General features: G+C 47.1%; 30 non-coding genes across 30 annotated transcripts; all 30 read left to right on the top strand.

Annotated features, from left to right (window-relative positions):
• Positions 1-107: 107 nt before the first annotated feature.
• On the top strand, positions 108-180 carry TRNAV-UAC (transfer RNA valine (anticodon UAC)). Its single transcript has one exon. It is a non-coding gene; the product is annotated as a tRNA-Val (tRNA).
• Positions 181-614: 434 nt separating this feature from the next.
• Positions 615-686, top strand: TRNAP-AGG (transfer RNA proline (anticodon AGG)). Its single transcript has one exon. It is a non-coding gene; the product is annotated as a tRNA-Pro (tRNA).
• Positions 687-1,071: 385 nt separating this feature from the next.
• TRNAV-AAC (transfer RNA valine (anticodon AAC)) lies at positions 1,072-1,144 on the top strand. Its single transcript has one exon. It is a non-coding gene; the product is annotated as a tRNA-Val (tRNA).
• Positions 1,145-1,439: 295 nt separating this feature from the next.
• TRNAL-CAA (transfer RNA leucine (anticodon CAA)) lies at positions 1,440-1,551 on the top strand. Its single transcript has 2 exons — positions 1,440-1,477; positions 1,506-1,551. It is a non-coding gene; the product is annotated as a tRNA-Leu (tRNA).
• A 927-nt stretch (positions 1,552-2,478) lies between these two features.
• Positions 2,479-2,550, top strand: TRNAP-UGG (transfer RNA proline (anticodon UGG)). The gene has a single exon. It is a non-coding gene; the product is annotated as a tRNA-Pro (tRNA).
• Positions 2,551-2,934: 384 nt separating this feature from the next.
• Positions 2,935-3,007, top strand: TRNAV-UAC (transfer RNA valine (anticodon UAC)). The gene has a single exon. It is a non-coding gene; the product is annotated as a tRNA-Val (tRNA).
• Positions 3,008-3,441: 434 nt separating this feature from the next.
• TRNAP-AGG (transfer RNA proline (anticodon AGG)) lies at positions 3,442-3,513 on the top strand. Its single transcript has one exon. It is a non-coding gene; the product is annotated as a tRNA-Pro (tRNA).
• Positions 3,514-3,900: 387 nt separating this feature from the next.
• Positions 3,901-3,973, top strand: TRNAV-AAC (transfer RNA valine (anticodon AAC)). Its single transcript has one exon. It is a non-coding gene; the product is annotated as a tRNA-Val (tRNA).
• Positions 3,974-4,268: 295 nt separating this feature from the next.
• On the top strand, positions 4,269-4,380 carry TRNAL-CAA (transfer RNA leucine (anticodon CAA)). The gene is made up of 2 exons: positions 4,269-4,306; positions 4,335-4,380. It is a non-coding gene; the product is annotated as a tRNA-Leu (tRNA).
• A 929-nt stretch (positions 4,381-5,309) lies between these two features.
• Positions 5,310-5,381, top strand: TRNAP-UGG (transfer RNA proline (anticodon UGG)). Its single transcript has one exon. It is a non-coding gene; the product is annotated as a tRNA-Pro (tRNA).
• A 384-nt stretch (positions 5,382-5,765) lies between these two features.
• Positions 5,766-5,838, top strand: TRNAV-UAC (transfer RNA valine (anticodon UAC)). Its single transcript has one exon. It is a non-coding gene; the product is annotated as a tRNA-Val (tRNA).
• Positions 5,839-6,272: 434 nt separating this feature from the next.
• On the top strand, positions 6,273-6,344 carry TRNAP-AGG (transfer RNA proline (anticodon AGG)). The gene has a single exon. It is a non-coding gene; the product is annotated as a tRNA-Pro (tRNA).
• Positions 6,345-6,729: 385 nt separating this feature from the next.
• Positions 6,730-6,802, top strand: TRNAV-AAC (transfer RNA valine (anticodon AAC)). Its single transcript has one exon. It is a non-coding gene; the product is annotated as a tRNA-Val (tRNA).
• Positions 6,803-7,097: 295 nt separating this feature from the next.
• TRNAL-CAA (transfer RNA leucine (anticodon CAA)) lies at positions 7,098-7,209 on the top strand. The gene is made up of 2 exons: positions 7,098-7,135; positions 7,164-7,209. It is a non-coding gene; the product is annotated as a tRNA-Leu (tRNA).
• Positions 7,210-8,136: 927 nt separating this feature from the next.
• TRNAP-UGG (transfer RNA proline (anticodon UGG)) lies at positions 8,137-8,208 on the top strand. The gene has a single exon. It is a non-coding gene; the product is annotated as a tRNA-Pro (tRNA).
• Positions 8,209-8,592: 384 nt separating this feature from the next.
• Positions 8,593-8,665, top strand: TRNAV-UAC (transfer RNA valine (anticodon UAC)). Its single transcript has one exon. It is a non-coding gene; the product is annotated as a tRNA-Val (tRNA).
• A 434-nt stretch (positions 8,666-9,099) lies between these two features.
• TRNAH-AUG (transfer RNA histidin (anticodon AUG)) lies at positions 9,100-9,171 on the top strand. The gene has a single exon. It is a non-coding gene; the product is annotated as a tRNA-His (tRNA).
• A 387-nt stretch (positions 9,172-9,558) lies between these two features.
• On the top strand, positions 9,559-9,631 carry TRNAV-AAC (transfer RNA valine (anticodon AAC)). Its single transcript has one exon. It is a non-coding gene; the product is annotated as a tRNA-Val (tRNA).
• A 295-nt stretch (positions 9,632-9,926) lies between these two features.
• On the top strand, positions 9,927-10,038 carry TRNAL-CAA (transfer RNA leucine (anticodon CAA)). Its single transcript has 2 exons — positions 9,927-9,964; positions 9,993-10,038. It is a non-coding gene; the product is annotated as a tRNA-Leu (tRNA).
• A 939-nt stretch (positions 10,039-10,977) lies between these two features.
• TRNAP-UGG (transfer RNA proline (anticodon UGG)) lies at positions 10,978-11,049 on the top strand. The gene has a single exon. It is a non-coding gene; the product is annotated as a tRNA-Pro (tRNA).
• Positions 11,050-11,433: 384 nt separating this feature from the next.
• On the top strand, positions 11,434-11,506 carry TRNAV-UAC (transfer RNA valine (anticodon UAC)). The gene has a single exon. It is a non-coding gene; the product is annotated as a tRNA-Val (tRNA).
• Positions 11,507-12,391: 885 nt separating this feature from the next.
• Positions 12,392-12,464, top strand: TRNAV-AAC (transfer RNA valine (anticodon AAC)). The gene has a single exon. It is a non-coding gene; the product is annotated as a tRNA-Val (tRNA).
• A 295-nt stretch (positions 12,465-12,759) lies between these two features.
• Positions 12,760-12,871, top strand: TRNAL-CAA (transfer RNA leucine (anticodon CAA)). The gene is made up of 2 exons: positions 12,760-12,797; positions 12,826-12,871. It is a non-coding gene; the product is annotated as a tRNA-Leu (tRNA).
• Positions 12,872-13,800: 929 nt separating this feature from the next.
• On the top strand, positions 13,801-13,872 carry TRNAP-UGG (transfer RNA proline (anticodon UGG)). The gene has a single exon. It is a non-coding gene; the product is annotated as a tRNA-Pro (tRNA).
• Positions 13,873-14,256: 384 nt separating this feature from the next.
• TRNAV-UAC (transfer RNA valine (anticodon UAC)) lies at positions 14,257-14,329 on the top strand. The gene has a single exon. It is a non-coding gene; the product is annotated as a tRNA-Val (tRNA).
• Positions 14,330-14,763: 434 nt separating this feature from the next.
• Positions 14,764-14,835, top strand: TRNAP-AGG (transfer RNA proline (anticodon AGG)). Its single transcript has one exon. It is a non-coding gene; the product is annotated as a tRNA-Pro (tRNA).
• A 387-nt stretch (positions 14,836-15,222) lies between these two features.
• Positions 15,223-15,295, top strand: TRNAV-AAC (transfer RNA valine (anticodon AAC)). Its single transcript has one exon. It is a non-coding gene; the product is annotated as a tRNA-Val (tRNA).
• A 295-nt stretch (positions 15,296-15,590) lies between these two features.
• On the top strand, positions 15,591-15,702 carry TRNAL-CAA (transfer RNA leucine (anticodon CAA)). Its single transcript has 2 exons — positions 15,591-15,628; positions 15,657-15,702. It is a non-coding gene; the product is annotated as a tRNA-Leu (tRNA).
• Positions 15,703-16,641: 939 nt separating this feature from the next.
• On the top strand, positions 16,642-16,713 carry TRNAP-UGG (transfer RNA proline (anticodon UGG)). The gene has a single exon. It is a non-coding gene; the product is annotated as a tRNA-Pro (tRNA).
• A 384-nt stretch (positions 16,714-17,097) lies between these two features.
• On the top strand, positions 17,098-17,170 carry TRNAV-UAC (transfer RNA valine (anticodon UAC)). The gene has a single exon. It is a non-coding gene; the product is annotated as a tRNA-Val (tRNA).
• The last annotated feature ends 195 nt before the right edge of the window (positions 17,171-17,365 follow it).

The following is a 17,365-nucleotide window of genomic DNA, read 5'->3' as shown; positions in this document are numbered from 1 at the left end:
AATAGAGACCGGGTAAGGAGAGCCCAACTTTGAGCTACAAGGACATTGGCCCTTAGTCTGTGCATTCCAGCCCAATACATGCCAACAAGATTCCTGAGTTAGTGTCTGTTTCTGTAGTGTAGTGGTTATCACGTTCGCCTTACACGCAAAAGGTCCCTGGTTCGAGACCGGGCAGAAACAGCGGTTTGCTGTTTTTAACAGTGTTTACCTTTACTGGCTGACTTTATAGGAAAGCTGAGATAATAGAGGCTGTCTATCCCTCACCAACCTGACGTAGTGTGCTCCAGGGATCTCAGTGACAGCTCGAAAAGAGAAGTGACGATAGCTTGCGCCATTCGCTTGCTCGCCCTTTGCTCTGAAGGGTGGGCCTACTTCATGAAAGCAAGGAATGAGAGCAGAAATGCTTTTCTTGTCCTCACCACAAGCAGACACTTAGAGAAAACAAACTGTCTGAAGGACAGAGGCTTTTTAATTTCTTGTTTGATGACGGCCATGGAAAAGACAGCAATCATATTGCAGAAGAGAGCAACATGTGCAGTTGCTTGCTTTGGGTGAAGCATTCACCGACTAGCTGCCACTAACCCCTGGAGCCGTGTCAGAGGTGACTCTTGCGTGGCTCGTTGGTCTAGGGGTATGATTCTCGCTTAGGGTGCGAGAGGTCCCGGGTTCAAATCCCGGACGAGCCCTTTTTAGAGCTAAACATACAAATCGTACTAAAAATGCACTATGCCTGACTATTTCTAGTAATACTCGGTGCATTGTTGCGCAACATATTCCTAACCTCAGAAGAAAAATGGATCACCGTGCTTTTTCTGCCTACCTGCTTAGTCTCAGTGTGTCCCAGGTGATGCTTTCCCAAGCTGTACTCGCAGACATTTAGGCATCAGATATTTGTCTGTCGATGCCTGCACAAGTAAATTTTGAATACGTCTAATTGCAAGCATGTTGGATGATATCTCTGAGGTTTTCACACTTGTTCTGCACATTCTGAGCCGCTGCTGATACAGCAGAATAGAAATAGGGTGAAGCCTTGAGAGGAACTTTGCTTTAACAGTAGCAAGCAGCAAGGTCGTTTCTGTAGTGTAGTGGTCATCACGTTCGCCTAACACGCGAAAGGTCCCCGGTTCGAGACCGGGCAGAAACACTGAGCGTTGGCTGCTTTTATGTGCACACTCTAAAACCTTATTATCTGAATGCAAGTTTAAGAAGAGGTGGTCTTTGAACACATTGAGCCGTGGGAAACTTTCTTTACCTTTGCAAGACGAAACAAAGTTATCTGCATCCATCATCTGGGGGTCGTTCTTGTGCCTATTTTTATTTTGTTTAAGCTATGTTGTACTGTTGGGGCCTTTACACCTGTGACATTGCTGTGAAGGTTGTAAGTGGAAACATTGGCAGGTGCAGATAGAAGAGTTAGACCTAAGCCCCCCTCATGAGCCGTCAGGATGGCCGAGTGGTCTAAGGCGCCAGACTCAAGAGAGCTTGATCTTCAGTGTAGCTGAGCCTTCTGGTCTCCTCATGGAGGCGTGGGTTCAATTCCCACTTCTGACAGGTCCTTTTACACCCATAAATCATCCTGTTTTTTGCAGTGCGTTCCCGGCAAACACCACAATCTATGCAGGAACCTGTAGCATGTGAAGAGAAATCCACCAACAATCAGGCTGGGCCCTCAATCACAATTCCATGGATTTCTGGAAATGACACCTCAGGCACACCTTCCATTAAATTTGCACTCCATCACAGTAACTGCCATGCTGGGTTTCTAACTAAGCAGTTGATCCCATCATTTGTTGTGAGGCTCTCCTGCCACCTTTTGGGCAGAGAAGGCACTGTCCCTGCAAAAACACAGGCAGACATGTTCAACAGGGCTTCCTGGTTATGTGGGAGGAGCAGAATGCCATTGGTCCCCCCTTGCAAATTCTAATTTACATAAGGAAGACAGAGAGGTAGCTGGGAGTAGGCACTGCACACGGGCATTGCACTCTCTCTTATGATTTGCAGCCAATTCTAGATTGAGGCAGGAGGAAAGGAGGTGACTCGCCCAACAATGGCTATACTGAGAAGTCAGCCACTCTGGGTCTCCCAGGTGAGTGTTTCAGGCCAGTGAGCCACTCATATAAATCTCGCCTGATCGAGCCTGATCGAGCGCGTTTGAATCCAAATATCAAACCCCTCTTTCTCAGGCGCAGGAAATGGTGGGCCCTTCATTGCTTCTGGTGTGGAAGTCTATGGGGCAAGGGTCCAGGACTTGCAGAGGAGAACAATTGCCAGAAAGTGCTTGCTGTTCTCATCTGTGCCTTTTTTCTGCTCACTGGCTGATAGGAGATTGGCTGCCCCCTTTCTTGCTAGAGTGAAAAAACAACAACTTGAGAGAAAACATGACGTTGTGAGGCTCACTTAGAGGGAGACTAGCCAAATAGCCCTGCTTTTTTCTGAAAGACGCTTCAGAAATTGTTCAAAATGTCTCCTGGCCACTCAGGCTCGTTGGTCTAGGGGTATGATTCTCGCTTTGGGTGCGAGAGGTCCCGGGTTCAAATCCCGGACGAGCCCATGCTGTGGACATTTTCAGGATGCTTGTAATATAGGAGCATTTCTTCTTTTCAATGCTATAAGACGCTGTGTATGTCGAGAAAGTTCCTTACCCTGCACGCTATTTTACACTTGTGTCATGATAAAGGAGTGCAGGACTTCTTTGCAACTGCTTTTCTGGGCCAGACCAGCATGGTAGGAACATTACATGCATAGTGTTTTTCTAGTGTAATTTCAGGATATGGTTTCAAAATTGCCTCTTGGAATAAAAGTGGTCCTCATTCCTGTCTTCCAAAGAAATAGAGACCGGGTAAGGAGAGCCCAACTTTGAGCTACAAGGACATTGGCCCTTAGTCTGTGCATTCCAGCCCAATACATGCCAACAAGATTCCTGAGTTAGTGTCTGTTTCTGTAGTGTAGTGGTGATCACGTTCGCCTTACACGCGAAAGGTCCCTGGTTCGAGACCGGGCAGAAACAGCGGTTTGCTGTTTTTAACAGTGTTTGCCTTTACTGGCTGACTTTATAGGAAAGCTGAGATAATAGAGGCTGTCTATCCCTCACCAACCTGACGTAGTGTGCTCCAGGGATCTCAGTGACAGCTCGAAAAGAGAAGTGACGATAGCTTGCGCCATTCGCTTGCTCGCCCTTTGCTCTGAAGGGTGGGCCTACTTCATGAAAGCAAGGAATGAGAGCAGAAATGCTTTTCTTGTCCTCACCACAAGCAGACACTTAGAGAAAACAAACTGTCTGAAGGACAGAGGCTTTTTAATTTCTTGTTTGATAACGGCCATGGAAAAGACAGCAATCATATTGCAGAAGAGAGCAACATGTGCAGTTGCTTGCTTTGGGTGAAGCATTCACCGACTAGCTGCCACTAACCCCTGGAGCCGTGTCAGAGGTGACTCTTGCGTGGCTCGTTGGTCTAGGGGTATGATTCTCGCTTAGGGTGCGAGAGGTCCCGGGTTCAAATCCCGGACGAGCCCTTTTTTAGAGCTAAACATACAAATCCTACTAAAAATGCACTATGCCTGACTATTTCTAGTAATACTCGGTTGATTTTTTGCTTAACATATTCCTAACCTCAGTAGAAAAATGGATCACCGTGCTTTTTCTGCCTACCTGCTTAGTCTCAGTGTGTCCCAGGTGATGCTTTCCCAAGCTGTACTCGCAGACATTTAGGCATCAGATATTTGTCTGTCGATGCCTGCACAAGTAAATTTTGAATACGTCTAATTGCAAGCATGTTGGATGATATCTCTGAGGTTTTCACACTTGTTCTGCACATTCTGAGCCGCTGCTGATACAGCAGAATAGAAGTAGGATGAAGCCTTGAGAGGAACTTTGCTTTAACAGTAGCAAGCAGCAAGGTCGTTTCTGTAGTGTAGTGGTCATCACGTTCGCCTAACACGCGAAAGGTCCCCAGTTCGAGACCGGGCAGAAACACTGAGCGTTGGCTGCTTTTATGTGCACACTCTAAAACCTTATTATCTGAATGCAAGTTTAAGAAGAGGTGGTCTTTGAACACAGTGAGCCGTGGGAAACTTTCTTTACCTTTGCAAGACGAAACAAAGTTATCTGCATCCATCATCTGAGGGTCGTTCTTGTGCCTATTTTTATTTTGTTTAAGCTATGTTGTACTGTTGGGGCCTTTACACCTGTGACATTGCTGTGAAGGTTGTAAGTGGAAACATTGGCAGGTGCAGATAGAAGAGTTAGACCTAAGCCCCCCTCATGAGCCGTCAGGATGGCCGAGTGGTCTAAGGCGCCAGACTCAAGAGAGCTTGATCTTCAGTGTAGCTGAGCCTTCTGGACTCCTCATGGAGGCGTGGGTTCAAATCCCACTTCTGACAGGTCCCTTTTACACCCGTAAATCTTCCTGTTTTTTGCAGTGCGTTCCCGGCAAACACCACAATCTTTGCAGGAACCTGTAGCATGTGAAGAGAAATCCACCAACAATCAGGCTGGGCCCTCAATCACAATTCCATGGATTTCTGGAAATGACACCTCAGGCACACCTTCCATTAAATTTGCACTCCATCACAGTAACTGCCATGCTGGGTTTCTAACTAAGCAGTTGATCCCATCATTTGTTGTGAGGCTCTCCTGCCACCTTTTGGGCAGAGAAGGCACTGTCCCTGCAAAAACACAGGCAGACATGTTCAACAGGGCTTCCTGGTTATGTGGGAGGAGCAGAATGCCATTGGTCCCCCCTTGCAAATTCTAATTTACATAAGGAAGACAGAGAGGTAGCTGGGAGTAGGCACTGCACACGGGCATTGCACTCTCTCTTATGATTTGCAGCCAATTCTAGATTGAGGCAGGAGGAAAGGAGGTGACTCACCCAACAATGGCTATACTGAGAAGTCAGCCACTCTGGGTCTCCCAGGTGAGTGTTTCAGGCCTGTGAGCCACTCATATAAATCTCGCCTGATCGAGCGCTGAGCGAGCGCGTTTGAATCCAAATATCAAACCCCTCTTTCTCAGGCGCAGGAAATGGTGGGCCCTTCATTGCTTCTGGTGTGGAAGTCTATGGGGCAAGGGTCCAGGACTTGAAGAGGAGAACAATTGCCAGAAAGTGCTTGCTGTTCTCATCTGTGCCTTTTTTCTGCTCACTGGCTGATAGGAGATTGGCTGCCCCCTTTCTTGCTAGAGTGAAAAAACAACAACTTGAGAGAAAACATGACGTTGTGAGGCTCACTTAGAGGGAGACTAGCCAAATAGCCCTGCTTTTTTCTGAAAGACGCTTCAGAAATTGTTCAAAATGTCTCCTGGCCACTCAGGCTCGTTGGTCTAGGGGTATGATTCTCGCTTTGGGTGCGAGAGGTCCCGGGTTCAAATCCCGGACGAGCCCATGCTGTGGACATTTTCAGGATGCTTGTAATATAGGAGCATTTCTTCTTTTCAATGCTATAAGACGCTGTGTATGTCGAGAAAGTTCCTTACCCTGCACGCTATTTTCCACTTGTGGCGTGATAAAGGAGTGCAGGACTTCTTTGCAACTGCTTTTCTGGGCCAGACCAGCATGGTAGGAACATTACATGCATAGTGTTTTTCTAGTGTAATTTCAGGATATGGTTTCAAAATCGCCTCTTGGAATAAAAGTGGTCCTCATTCCTGTCTTCCAAAGAAATAGAGACCGGGTAAGGAGAGCTCAACTTTGAGCTACAAGGACATTGGCCCTTAGTCTGTGCATTCCAGCCCAATACATGCCAACAAGATTCCTGAGTTAGTGTCTGTTTCTGTAGTGTAGTGGTTATCACGTTCGCCTTACACGCGAAAGGTCCCTGGTTCGAGACCGGGCAGAAACAGCGGTTTGCTGTTTTTAACAGTGTTTACCTTTACTGGCTGACTTTATAGGAAAGCTGAGATAATAGAGGCTGTCTATCCCTCACCAACCTGACGTAGTGTGCTCCAGGGATCTCAGTGACAGCTCGAAAAGAGAAGTGACGATAGCTTGCGCCATTCGCTTGCTCGCCCTTTGCTCTGAAGGGTGGGCCTACTTCATGAAAGCAAGGAATGAGAGCAGAAATGCTTTTCTTGTCCTCACCACAAGCAGACACTTAGAGAAAACAAACTGTCTGAAGGACAGAGGCTTTTTAATTTCTTGTTTGATGACGGCCATGGAAAAGACAGCAATCATATTGCAGAAGAGAGCAACATGTGCAGTTGCTTGCTTTGGGTGAAGCATTCACCGACTAGCTGCCACTAACCCCTGGAGCCGTGTCAGAGGTGACTCTTGCGTGGCTCGTTGGTCTAGGGGTATGATTCTCGCTTAGGGTGCGAGAGGTCCCGGGTTCAAATCCCGGACGAGCCCTTTTTAGAGCTAAACATACAAATCGTACTAAAAATGCACTATGCCTGACTATTTCTAGTAATACTCGGTGCATTGTTGCGCAACATATTCCTAACCTCAGAAGAAAAATGGATCACCGTGCTTTTTCTGCCTACCTGCTTAGTCTCAGTGTGTCCCAGGTGATGCTTTCCCAAGCTGTACTCGCAGACATTTAGGCATCAGATATTTGTCTGTCGATGCCTGCACAAGTAAATTTTGAATACGTCTAATTGCAAGCATGTTGGATGATATCTCTGAGGTTTTCACACTTGTTCTGCACATTCTGAGCCGCTGCTGATACAGCAGAATAGAAATAGGGTGAAGCCTTGAGAGGAACTTTGCTTTAACAGTAGCAAGCAGCAAGGTCGTTTCTGTAGTGTAGTGGTCATCACGTTCGCCTAACACGCGAAAGGTCCCCGGTTCGAGACCGGGCAGAAACACTGAGCGTTGGCTGCTTTTATGTGCACACTCTAAAACCTTATTATCTGAATGCAAGTTTAAGAAGAGGTGGTCTTTGAACACATTGAGCCGTGGGAAACTTTCTTTACCTTTGCAAGACGAAACAAAGTTATCTGCATCCATCATCTGGGGGTCGTTCTTGTGCCTATTTTTATTTTGTTTAAGCTATGTTGTACTGTTGGGGCCTTTACACCTGTGACATTGCTGTGAAGGTTGTAAGTGGAAACATTGGCAGGTGCAGATAGAAGAGTTAGACCTAAGCCCCCCTCATGAGCCGTCAGGATGGCCGAGTGGTCTAAGGCGCCAGACTCAAGAGAGCTTGATCTTCAGTGTAGCTGAGCCTTCTGGTCTCCTCATGGAGGCGTGGGTTCAATTCCCACTTCTGACAGGTCCTTTTACACCCATAAATCATCCTGTTTTTTGCAGTGCGTTCCCGGCAAACACCACAATCTTTGCAGGAACCTGTAGCATGTGAAGAGAAATCCACCAACAATCAGGCTGGGCCCTCAATCACAATTCCATGGATTTCTGGAAATGACACCTCAGGCACACCTTCCATTAAATTTGCACTCCATCACAGTAACTGCCATGCTGGGTTTCTAACTAAGCAGTTGATCCCATCATTTGTTGTGAGGCTCTCCTGCCACCTTTTGGGCAGAGAAGGCACTGTCCCTGCAAAAACACAGGCAGACATGTTCAACAGGGCTTCCTGGTTATGTGGGAGGAGCAGAATGCCATTGGTCCCCCCTTGCAAATTCTAATTTACATAAGGAAGACAGAGAGGTAGCTGGGAGTAGGCACTGCACACGGGCATTGCACTCTCTCTTATGATTTGCAGCCAATTCTAGATTGAGGCAGGAGGAAAGGAGGTGACTCGCCCAACAATGGCTATACTGAGAAGTCAGCCACTCTGGGTCTCCCAGGTGAGTGTTTCAGGCCAGTGAGCCACTCATATAAATCTCGCCTGATCGAGCCTGATCGAGCGCGTTTGAATCCAAATATCAAACCCCTCTTTCTCAGGCGCAGGAAATGGTGGGCCCTTCATTGCTTCTGGTGTGGAAGTCTATGGGGCAAGGGTCCAGGACTTGCAGAGGAGAACAATTGCCAGAAAGTGCTTGCTGTTCTCATCTGTGCCTTTTTTCTGCTCACTGGCTGATAGGAGATTGGCTGCCCCCTTTCTTGCTAGAGTGAAAAAACAACAACTTGAGAGAAAACATGACGTTGTGAGGCTCACTTAGAGGGAGACTAGCCAAATAGCCCTGCTTTTTTCTGAAAGACGCTTCAGAAATTGTTCAAAATGTCTCCTGGCCACTCAGGCTCGTTGGTCTAGGGGTATGATTCTCGCTTTGGGTGCGAGAGGTCCCGGGTTCAAATCCCGGACGAGCCCATGCTGTGGACATTTTCAGGATGCTTGTAATATAGGAGCATTTCTTCTTTTCAATGCTATAAGACGCTGTGTATGTCGAGAAAGTTCCTTACCCTGCACGCTATTTTACACTTGTGTCATGATAAAGGAGTGCAGGACTTCTTTGCAACTGCTTTTCTGGGCCAGACCAGCATGGTAGGAACATTACATGCATAGTGTTTTTCTAGTGTAATTTCAGGATATGGTTTCAAAATTGCCTCTTGGAATAAAAGTGGTCCTCATTCCTGTCTTCCAAAGAAATAGAGACCGGGTAAGGAGAGCCCAACTTTGAGCTACAAGGACATTGGCCCTTAGTCTGTGCATTCCAGCCCAATACATGCCAACAAGATTCCTGAGTTAGTGTCTGTTTCTGTAGTGTAGTGGTGATCACGTTCGCCTTACACGCGAAAGGTCCCTGGTTCGAGACCGGGCAGAAACAGCGGTTTGCTGTTTTTAACAGTGTTTGCCTTTACTGGCTGACTTTATAGGAAAGCTGAGATAATAGAGGCTGTCTATCCCTCACCAACCTGACGTAGTGTGCTCCAGGGATCTCAGTGACAGCTCGAAAAGAGAAGTGACGATAGCTTGCGCCATTCGCTTGCTCGCCCTTTGCTCTGAAGGGTGGGCCTACTTCATGAAAGCAAGGAATGAGAGCAGAAATGCTTTTCTTGTCCTCACCACAAGCAGACACTTAGAGAAAACAAACTGTCTGAAGGACAGAGGCTTTTTAATTTCTTGTTTGATAACGGCCATGGAAAAGACAGCAATCATATTGCAGAAGAGAGCAACATGTGCAGTTGCTTGCTTTGGGTGAAGCATTCACCGACTAGCTGCCACTAACCCCTGGAGCCGTGTCAGAGGTGACTCTTGCGTGGCTCGTTGGTCTAGGGGTATGATTCTCGCTAATGGTGCGAGAGGTCCCGGGTTCAAATCCCGGACGAGCCCTTTTTTAGAGCTAAACATACAAATCCTACTAAAAATGCACTATGCCTGACTATTTCTAGTAATACTCGGTTGATTTTTTGCTTAACATATTCCTAACCTCAGTAGAAAAATGGATCACCGTGCTTTTTCTGCCTACCTGCTTAGTCTCAGTGTGTCCCAGGTGATGCTTTCCCAAGCTGTACTCGCAGACATTTAGGCATCAGATATTTGTCTGTCGATGCCTGCACAAGTAAATTTTGAATACGTCTAATTGCAAGCATGTTGGATGATATCTCTGAGGTTTTCACACTTGTTCTGCACATTCTGAGCCGCTGCTGATACAGCAGAATAGAAGTAGGATGAAGCCTTGAGAGGAACTTTGCTTTAACAGTAGCAAGCAGCAAGGTCGTTTCTGTAGTGTAGTGGTCATCACGTTCGCCTAACACGCGAAAGGTCCCCAGTTCGAGACCGGGCAGAAACACTGAGCGTTGACTGCTTTTATGTGCACACTCTAAAACCTTATTATCTGAATGCAAGTTTAAGAAGAGGTGGTCTTTGAACACAGTGAGCCGTGGGAAACTTTCTTTACCTTTGCAAGACGAAACAAAGTTATCTGCATCCATCATCTGGGGGTCGTTCTTGTGCCTATTTTTATTTTGTTTAAGCTATGTTGTACTGTTGGGGCCTTTACACCTGTGACATTGCTGTGAAGGTTGTAAGTGGAAACATTGGCAGGTGCAGATAGAAGAGTTAGACCTAAGCCCCCCTCATGAGCCGTCAGGATGGCCGAGTGGTCTAAGGCGCCAGACTCAAGAGAGCTTGATCTTCAGTGTAGCTGAGCCTTCTGGTCTCCTCATGGAGGCGTGGGTTCAAATCCCACTTCTGACAGGTCCCTTTTACACCCTTAAATCTTCCTGTTTTTTGCAGTGCGTTCCCGGCAAACACCACAATCTTTGCAGGAACCTGTAGCATGTGAAGAGAAATCCACCAACAATCAGGCTGGGCCCTCAATCACAATTCCATGGATTTCTGGAAATGACACCTCAGGCACACCTTCCATTAAATTTGCACTCCATCACAGTAACTGCCATGCTGGGTTTCTAACTAAGCAGTTGATCCCATCATTTGTTGTGAGGCTCTCCTGCCACCTTTTGGGCAGAGAAGGCACTGTCCCTGCAAAAACACAGGCAGACATGTTCAACAGGGCTTCCTGGTTATGTGGGAGGAGCAGAATGCCATTGGTCCCCCCTTGCAAATTCTAATTTACATAAGGAAGACAGAGAGGTAGCTGGGAGTAGGCACTGCACACTGGCATTGCACTCTCTCTTATGATTTGCAGCCAATTCTAGATTGAGGCAGGAGGAAAGGAGGTGACTCGCCCAACAATGGCTATACTGAGAAGTCAGCCACTCTGGGTCTCCCAGGTGAGTGTTTCAGGCCTGTGAGCCACTCATATAAATCTCGCCTGATCGAGCCTGATCGAGCGCTGAGCGAGCGCGTTTGAATCCAAATATCAAACCCCTCTTTCTCAGGCGCAGGAAATGGTGGGCCCTTCATTGCTTCTGGTGTGGAAGTCTATGGGGCAAGGGTCCAGGACTTGCAGAGGAGAACAATTGCCAGAAAGTGCTTGCTGTTCTCATCTGTGCCTTTTTTCTGCTCACTGGCTGATAGGAGATTGGCTGCCCCCTTTCTTGCTAGAGTGAAAAAACAACAACTTGAGAGAAAACATGACGTTGTGAGGCTCACTTAGAGGGAGACTAGCCAAATAGCCCTGCTTTTTTCTGAAAGACGCTTCAGAAATTGTTCAAAATGTCTCCTGGCCACTCAGGCTCGTTGGTCTAGGGGTATGATTCTCGCTTTGGGTGCGAGAGGTCCCGGGTTCAAATCCCGGACGAGCCCATGCTGTGGACATTTTCAGGATGCTTGTAATATAGGAGCATTTCTTCTTTTCAATGCTATAAGACGCTGTGTATGTCGAGAAAGTTCCTTACCCTGCACGCTATTTTCCACTTGTGGCGTGATAAAGGAGTGCAGGACTTCTTTGCAACTGCTTTTCTGGGCCAGACCAGCATGGTAGGAACATTACATGCATAGTGTTTTTCTAGTGTAATTTCAGGATATGGTTTCAAAATCGCCTCTTGGAATAAAAGTGGTCCTCATTCCTGTCTTCCAAAGAAATAGAGACCGGGTAAGGAGAGCCCAACTTTGAGCTACAAGGACATTGGCCCATAGTCTGTGCATTCCAGCCCAATACATGCCAACAAGATTCCTGAGTTAGTGTCTGTTTCTGTAGTGTAGTGGTTATCACGTTCGCCTTACACGCGAAAGGTCCCTGGTTCGAGACCGGGCAGAAACAGCGGTTTGCTGTTTTTAACAGTGTTTGCCTTTACTGGCTGACTTCATAGGAAAGCTGAGATAATAGAGGCTGTCTATCCCTCACCAACCTGACGTAGTGTGCTCCAGGGATCTCAGTGACAGCTCGAAAAGAGAAGTGACGATAGCTTGCGCCATTCGCTTGCTCGCCCTTTGCTCTGAAGGTTGGGCCTACTTCATGAAAGCAAGGAATGAGAGCAGAAATGCTTTTCTTGTCCTCACCGCAAGCAGACACTTAGAGAAAACAAACTGTCTGAAGGACAGAGGCTTTTTAATTTCTTGTTTGATGACGGCCATGGAAAAGACAGCAATCATATTGCAGAAGAGAGCAACATGTGCAGTTGCTTGCTTTGGGTGAAGCATTCACCGACTAGCTGCCACTAACCCCTGGAGCCGTGTCAGAGGTGACTCTTGCGTGGCTCGTTGGTCTAGGGGTATGATTCTCGCTTAGGGTGCGAGAGGTCCAAATCCCGGACGAGCCCTTTTTTAGAGCTAAACATACAAATCGTACTAAAAATGCACTATGCCTGACTATTTCTAGTAATACTCGGTGCATTGTTGCGCAACATATTCCTAACCTCAGAAGAAAAATGGATCACCGTGCTTTTTCTGCCTACCTGCTTAGTCTCAGTGTGTCCCAGGTGATGCTTTCCCAAGCTGTACTCGCAGACATTTAGGCATCAGATATTTGTCTGTCGATGCCTGCACAAGTAAATTTTGAATACGTCTAATTGCAAGCATGTTGGATGATATCTCTGAGGTTTTCACACTTGTTCTGCACATTCTGAGCCGCTGCTGATACAGCAGAATAGAAGTAGGATGAAGCCTTGAGAGGAACTTTGCTTTAACAGTAGCAAGCAGCAAGGTCGTTTCTGTAGTGTAGTGGTCATCACGTTCGCCTAACACGCGAAAGGTCCCCAGTTCGAGACCGGGCAGAAACACTGAGCGTTGGCTGCTTTTATGAGCACACTCTAAAACCTTATTATCTGAATGCAAGTTTAAGAAGAGGTGGTCTTTGAACACAGTGAGCCGTGGGAAACTTTCTTTACCTTTGCAAGACGAAACAAAGTTATCTGCATCCATCATCTGGGGGTCGTTCTTGTGCCTATTTTTATTTTGTTTAAGCTATGTTGTACTGTTGGGGCCTTTACACCTGTGACATTGCTGTGAAGGTTGTAAGTGGAAACATTGGCAGGTGCAGATAGAAGAGTTAGACCTAAGCCCCCCTCATGAGCCGTCAGGATGGCCGAGTGGTCTAAGGCGCCAGACTCAAGAGAGCTTGATCTTCAGTGTAGCTGAGCCTTCTGGTCTCCTCATGGAGGCGTGGGTTCAAATCCCACTTCTGACAGGTCCCTTTTACACCCGTAAATCTTCCTGTTTTTTGCAGTGCGTTCCCGGCAAACACCACAATCTTTGCAGGAACCTGTAGCATGTGAAGAGAAATCCACCAACAATCAGGCTGGGCCCTCAATCACAATTCCATGGATTTCTGGAAATGACACCTCAGGCACACCTTCCATTAAATTTGCACTCCATCACAGTAACTGCCATGCTGGGTTTCTAACTAAGCAGTTGATCCCATCATTTGTTGTGAGGCTCTCCTGCCACCTTTTGGGCAGAGAAGGCACTGTCCCTGCAAAAACACAGGCAGACGTGTTCAACAGGGCTTCCTGGTTATGTGGGAGGAGCAGAATGCCATTGGTCCCCCCTTGCAAATTCTAATTTACATAAGGAAGACAGAGAGGTAGCTGGGAGTAGGCACTGCACACGGGCATTGCACTCTCTCTTATGATTTGCAGCCAATTCTAGATTGAGGCAGGAGGAAAGGAGGTGACTCACCCAACAATGGCTACACTGAGAAGTCAGCCACTCTGGGTCTCCCAGGTGAGTGTTTCAGGCCTGTGAGCCACTCATATAAATCTCGCCTGATCGAGCGCTGAGCGAGCGCGTTTGAATCCAAATATCAAACCCCTCTTTCTCAGGCGCAGGAAATGGTGGGCCCTTCATTGCTTCTGGTGTGGAAGTCTATGGGGCAAGGGTCCAGGACTTGCAGAGGAGAACAATTGCCAGAAAGTGCTTGCTGTTCTCATCTGTGCCTTTTTTCTGCTCACTGGCTGATAGGAGATTGGCTGCCCCCTTTCTTGCTAGAGTGAAAAAACAACAACTTGAGAGAAAACATGACGTTGTGAGGCTCACTTAGAGGGAGACTAGCCAAATAGCCCTGCTTTTTTCTGAAAGACGCTTCAGAAATTGTTCAAAATGTCTTCTGGCCACTCAGGCTCGTTGGTCTAGGGGTATGATTCTCGCTTTGGGTGCGAGAGGTCCCGGGTTCAAATCCCGGACGAGCCCATGCTGTGGACATTTTCAGGATGCTTGTAATATAGGAGCATTTCTTCTTTTCAATGCTATAAGACGCTGTGTATGTCGAGAAAGTTCCTTACCCTGCACGCTATTTTCCACTTGTGGCATGATAAAGGAGTGCAGGACTTCTTTGCAACTGCTTTTCTGGGCCAGACCAGCATGGTAGGAACATTACATGCATAGTGTTTTTCTAGTGTAATTTCAGGATATGGTTTCAAAATTGCCTCTTGGAATAAAAGTGGTCCTCATTCCTGTCTTCCAAAGAAATAGAGACCGGGTAAGGAGAGCCCAACTTTGAGCTACAAGGACATTGGCCCTTAGTCTGTGCATTCCAGCCCAATACATGCCAACAAGAATCCTGAGTTAGTGTCTGTTTCTGTAGTGTAGTGGTGATCACGTTCGCCTTACACGCGAAAGGTCCCTGGTTCGAGACCGGGCAGAAACAGCGGTTTGCTGTTTTTAACAGTGTTTGCCTTTACTGGCTGACTTTATAGGAAAGCTGAGATAATAGAGGCTGTCTATCCCTCACCAACCTGACGTAGTGTGCTCCAGGGATCTCAGTGACAGCTCGAAAAGAGAAGTGACGATAGCTTGCGCCATTCGCTTGCTCGCCCTTTGCTCTGAAGGGTGGGCCTACTTCATGAAAGCAAGGAATGAGAGCAGAAATGCTTTTCTTGTCCTCACCACAAGCAGACACTTAGAGAAAACAAACTGTCTGAAGGACAGAGGCTTTTTAATTTCTTGTTTGATAACGGCCATGGAAAAGACAGCAATCATATTGCAGAAGAGAGCAACATGTGCAGTTGCTTGCTTTGGGTGAAGCATTCACCGACTAGCTGCCACTAACCCCTGGAGCCGTGTCAGAGGTGACTCTTGCGTGGCTCGTTGGTCTAGGGGTATGATTCTCGCTTAGGGTGCGAGAGGTCCCGGGTTCAAATCCCGGACGAGCCCTTTTTTAGAGCTAAACATACAAATCCTACTAAAAATGCACTATGCCTGACTATTTCTAGTAATACTCGGTTGATTTTTTGCTTAACATATTCCTAACCTCAGTAGAAAAATGGATCACCGTGCTTTTTCTGCCTACCTGCTTAGTCTCAGTGTGTCCCAGGTGATGCTTTCCCAAGCTGTACTCGCAGACATTTAGGCATCAGATATTTGTCTGTCGATGCCTGCACAAGTAAATTTTGAATACGTCTAATTGCAAGCATGTTGGATGATATCTCTGAGGTTTTCACACTTGTTCTGCACATTCTGAGCCGCTGCTGATACAGCAGAATAGAAGTAGGATGAAGCCTTGAGAGGAACTTTGCTTTAACAGTAGCAAGCAGCAAGGTCGTTTCTGTAGTGTAGTGGTCATCACGTTCGCCTAACACGCGAAAGGTCCCCAGTTCGAGACCGGGCAGAAACACTGAGCGTTGGCTGCTTTTATGTGCACACTCTAAAACCTTATTATCTGAATGCAAGTTTAAGAAGAGGTGGTCTTTGAACACAGTGAGCCGTGGGAAACTTTCTTTACCTTTGCAAGACGAAACAAAGTTATCTGCATCCATCATCTGGGGGTCGTTCTTGTGCCTATTTTTATTTTGTTTAAGCTATGTTGTACTGTTGGGGCCTTTACACCTGTGACATTGCTGTGAAGGTTGTAAGTGGAAACATTGGCAGGTGCAGATAGAAGAGTTAGACCTAAGCCCCCCTCATGAGCCGTCAGGATGGCCGAGTGGTCTAAGGCGCCAGACTCAAGAGAGCTTGATCTTCAGTGTAGCTGAGCCTTCTGGTCTCCTCATGGAGGCGTGGGTTCAAATCCCACTTCTGACAGGTCCCTTTTACACCCTTAAATCTTCCTGTTTTTTGCAGTGCGTTCCCGGCAAACACCACAATCTTTGCAGGAACCTGTAGCATGTGAAGAGAAATCCACCAACAATCAGGCTGGGCCCTCAATCACAATTCCATGGATTTCTGGAAATGACACCTCAGGCACACCTTCCATTAAATTTGCACTCCATCACAGTAACTGCCATGCTGGGTTTCTAACTAAGCAGTTGATCCCATCATTTGTTGTGAGGCTCTCCTGCCACCTTTTGGGCAGAGAAGGCACTGTCCCTGCAAAAACACAGGCAGACATGTTCAACAGGGCTTCCTGGTTATGTGGGAGGAGCAGAATGCCATTGGTCCCCCCTTGCAAATTCTAATTTACATAAGGAAGACAGAGAGGTAGCTGGGAGTAGGCACTGCACACTGGCATTGCACTCTCTCTTATGATTTGCAGCCAATTCTAGATTGAGGCAGGAGGAAAGGAGGTGACTCGCCCAACAATGGCTATACTGAGAAGTCAGCCACTCTGGGTCTCCCAGGTGAGTGTTTCAGGCCTGTGAGCCACTCATATAAATCTCGCCTGATCGAGCCTGATCGAGCGCTGAGCGAGCGCGTTTGAATCCAAATATCAAACCCCTCTTTCTCAGGCGCAGGAAATGGTGGGCCCTTCATTGCTTCTGGTGTGGAAGTCTATGGGGCAAGGGTCCAGGACTTGCAGAGGAGAACAATTGCCAGAAAGTGCTTGCTGTTCTCATCTGTGCCTTTTTTCTGCTCACTGGCTGATAGGAGATTGGCTGCCCCCTTTCTTGCTAGAGTGAAAAAACAACAACTTGAGAGAAAACATGACGTTGTGAGGCTCACTTAGAGGGAGACTAGCCAAATAGCCCTGCTTTTTTCTGAAAGACGCTTCAGAAATTGTTCAAAATGTCTCCTGGCCACTCAGGCTCGTTGGTCTAGGGGTATGATTCTCGCTTTGGGTGCGAGAGGTCCTGGGTTCAAATCCCGGACGAGCCCATGCTGTGGACATTTTCAGGATGCTTGTAATATAGGAGCATTTCTTCTTTTCAATGCTATAAGACGCTGTGTATGTCGAGAAAGTTCCTTACCCTGCACGCTATTTTCCACTTGTGGCGTGATAAAGGAGTGCAGGACTTCTTTGCAACTGCTTTTCTGGGCCAGACCAGCATGGTAGGAACATTACATGCATAGTGTTTTTCTAGTGTAATTTCAGGATATGGTTTCAAAATCGCCTCTTGGAATAAAAGTGGTCCTCATTCCTGTCTTCCAAAGAAATAGAGACCGGGTAAGGAGAGCCCAACTTTGAGCTACAAGGACATTGGCCCATAGTCTGTGCATTCCAGCCCAATACATGCCAACAAGATTCCTGAGTTAGTGTCTGTTTCTGTAGTGTAGTGGTTATCACGTTCGCCTTACACGCGAAAGGTCCCTGGTTCGAGACCGGGCAGAAACAGCGGTTTGCTGTTTTTAACAGTGTTTGCCTTTACTGGCTGACTTCATAGGAAAGCTGAGATAATAGAGGCTGTCTATCCCTCACCAACCTGACGTAGTGTGCTCCAGGGATCTCAGTGACAGCTCGAAAAGAGAAGTGACGATAGCTTGCGCCATTCGCTTGCTCGCCCTTTGCTCTGAAGGTTGGGCCTACTTC

This window comes from Lissotriton helveticus, chromosome 10 (genome assembly GCF_964261635.1).
Source record: "Lissotriton helveticus chromosome 10, aLisHel1.1, whole genome shotgun sequence".
Taxonomy (NCBI): Eukaryota; Metazoa; Chordata; class Amphibia; order Caudata; family Salamandridae; genus Lissotriton; species Lissotriton helveticus.
This window is presented reverse-complemented; position numbering and strand designations above follow the sequence as displayed.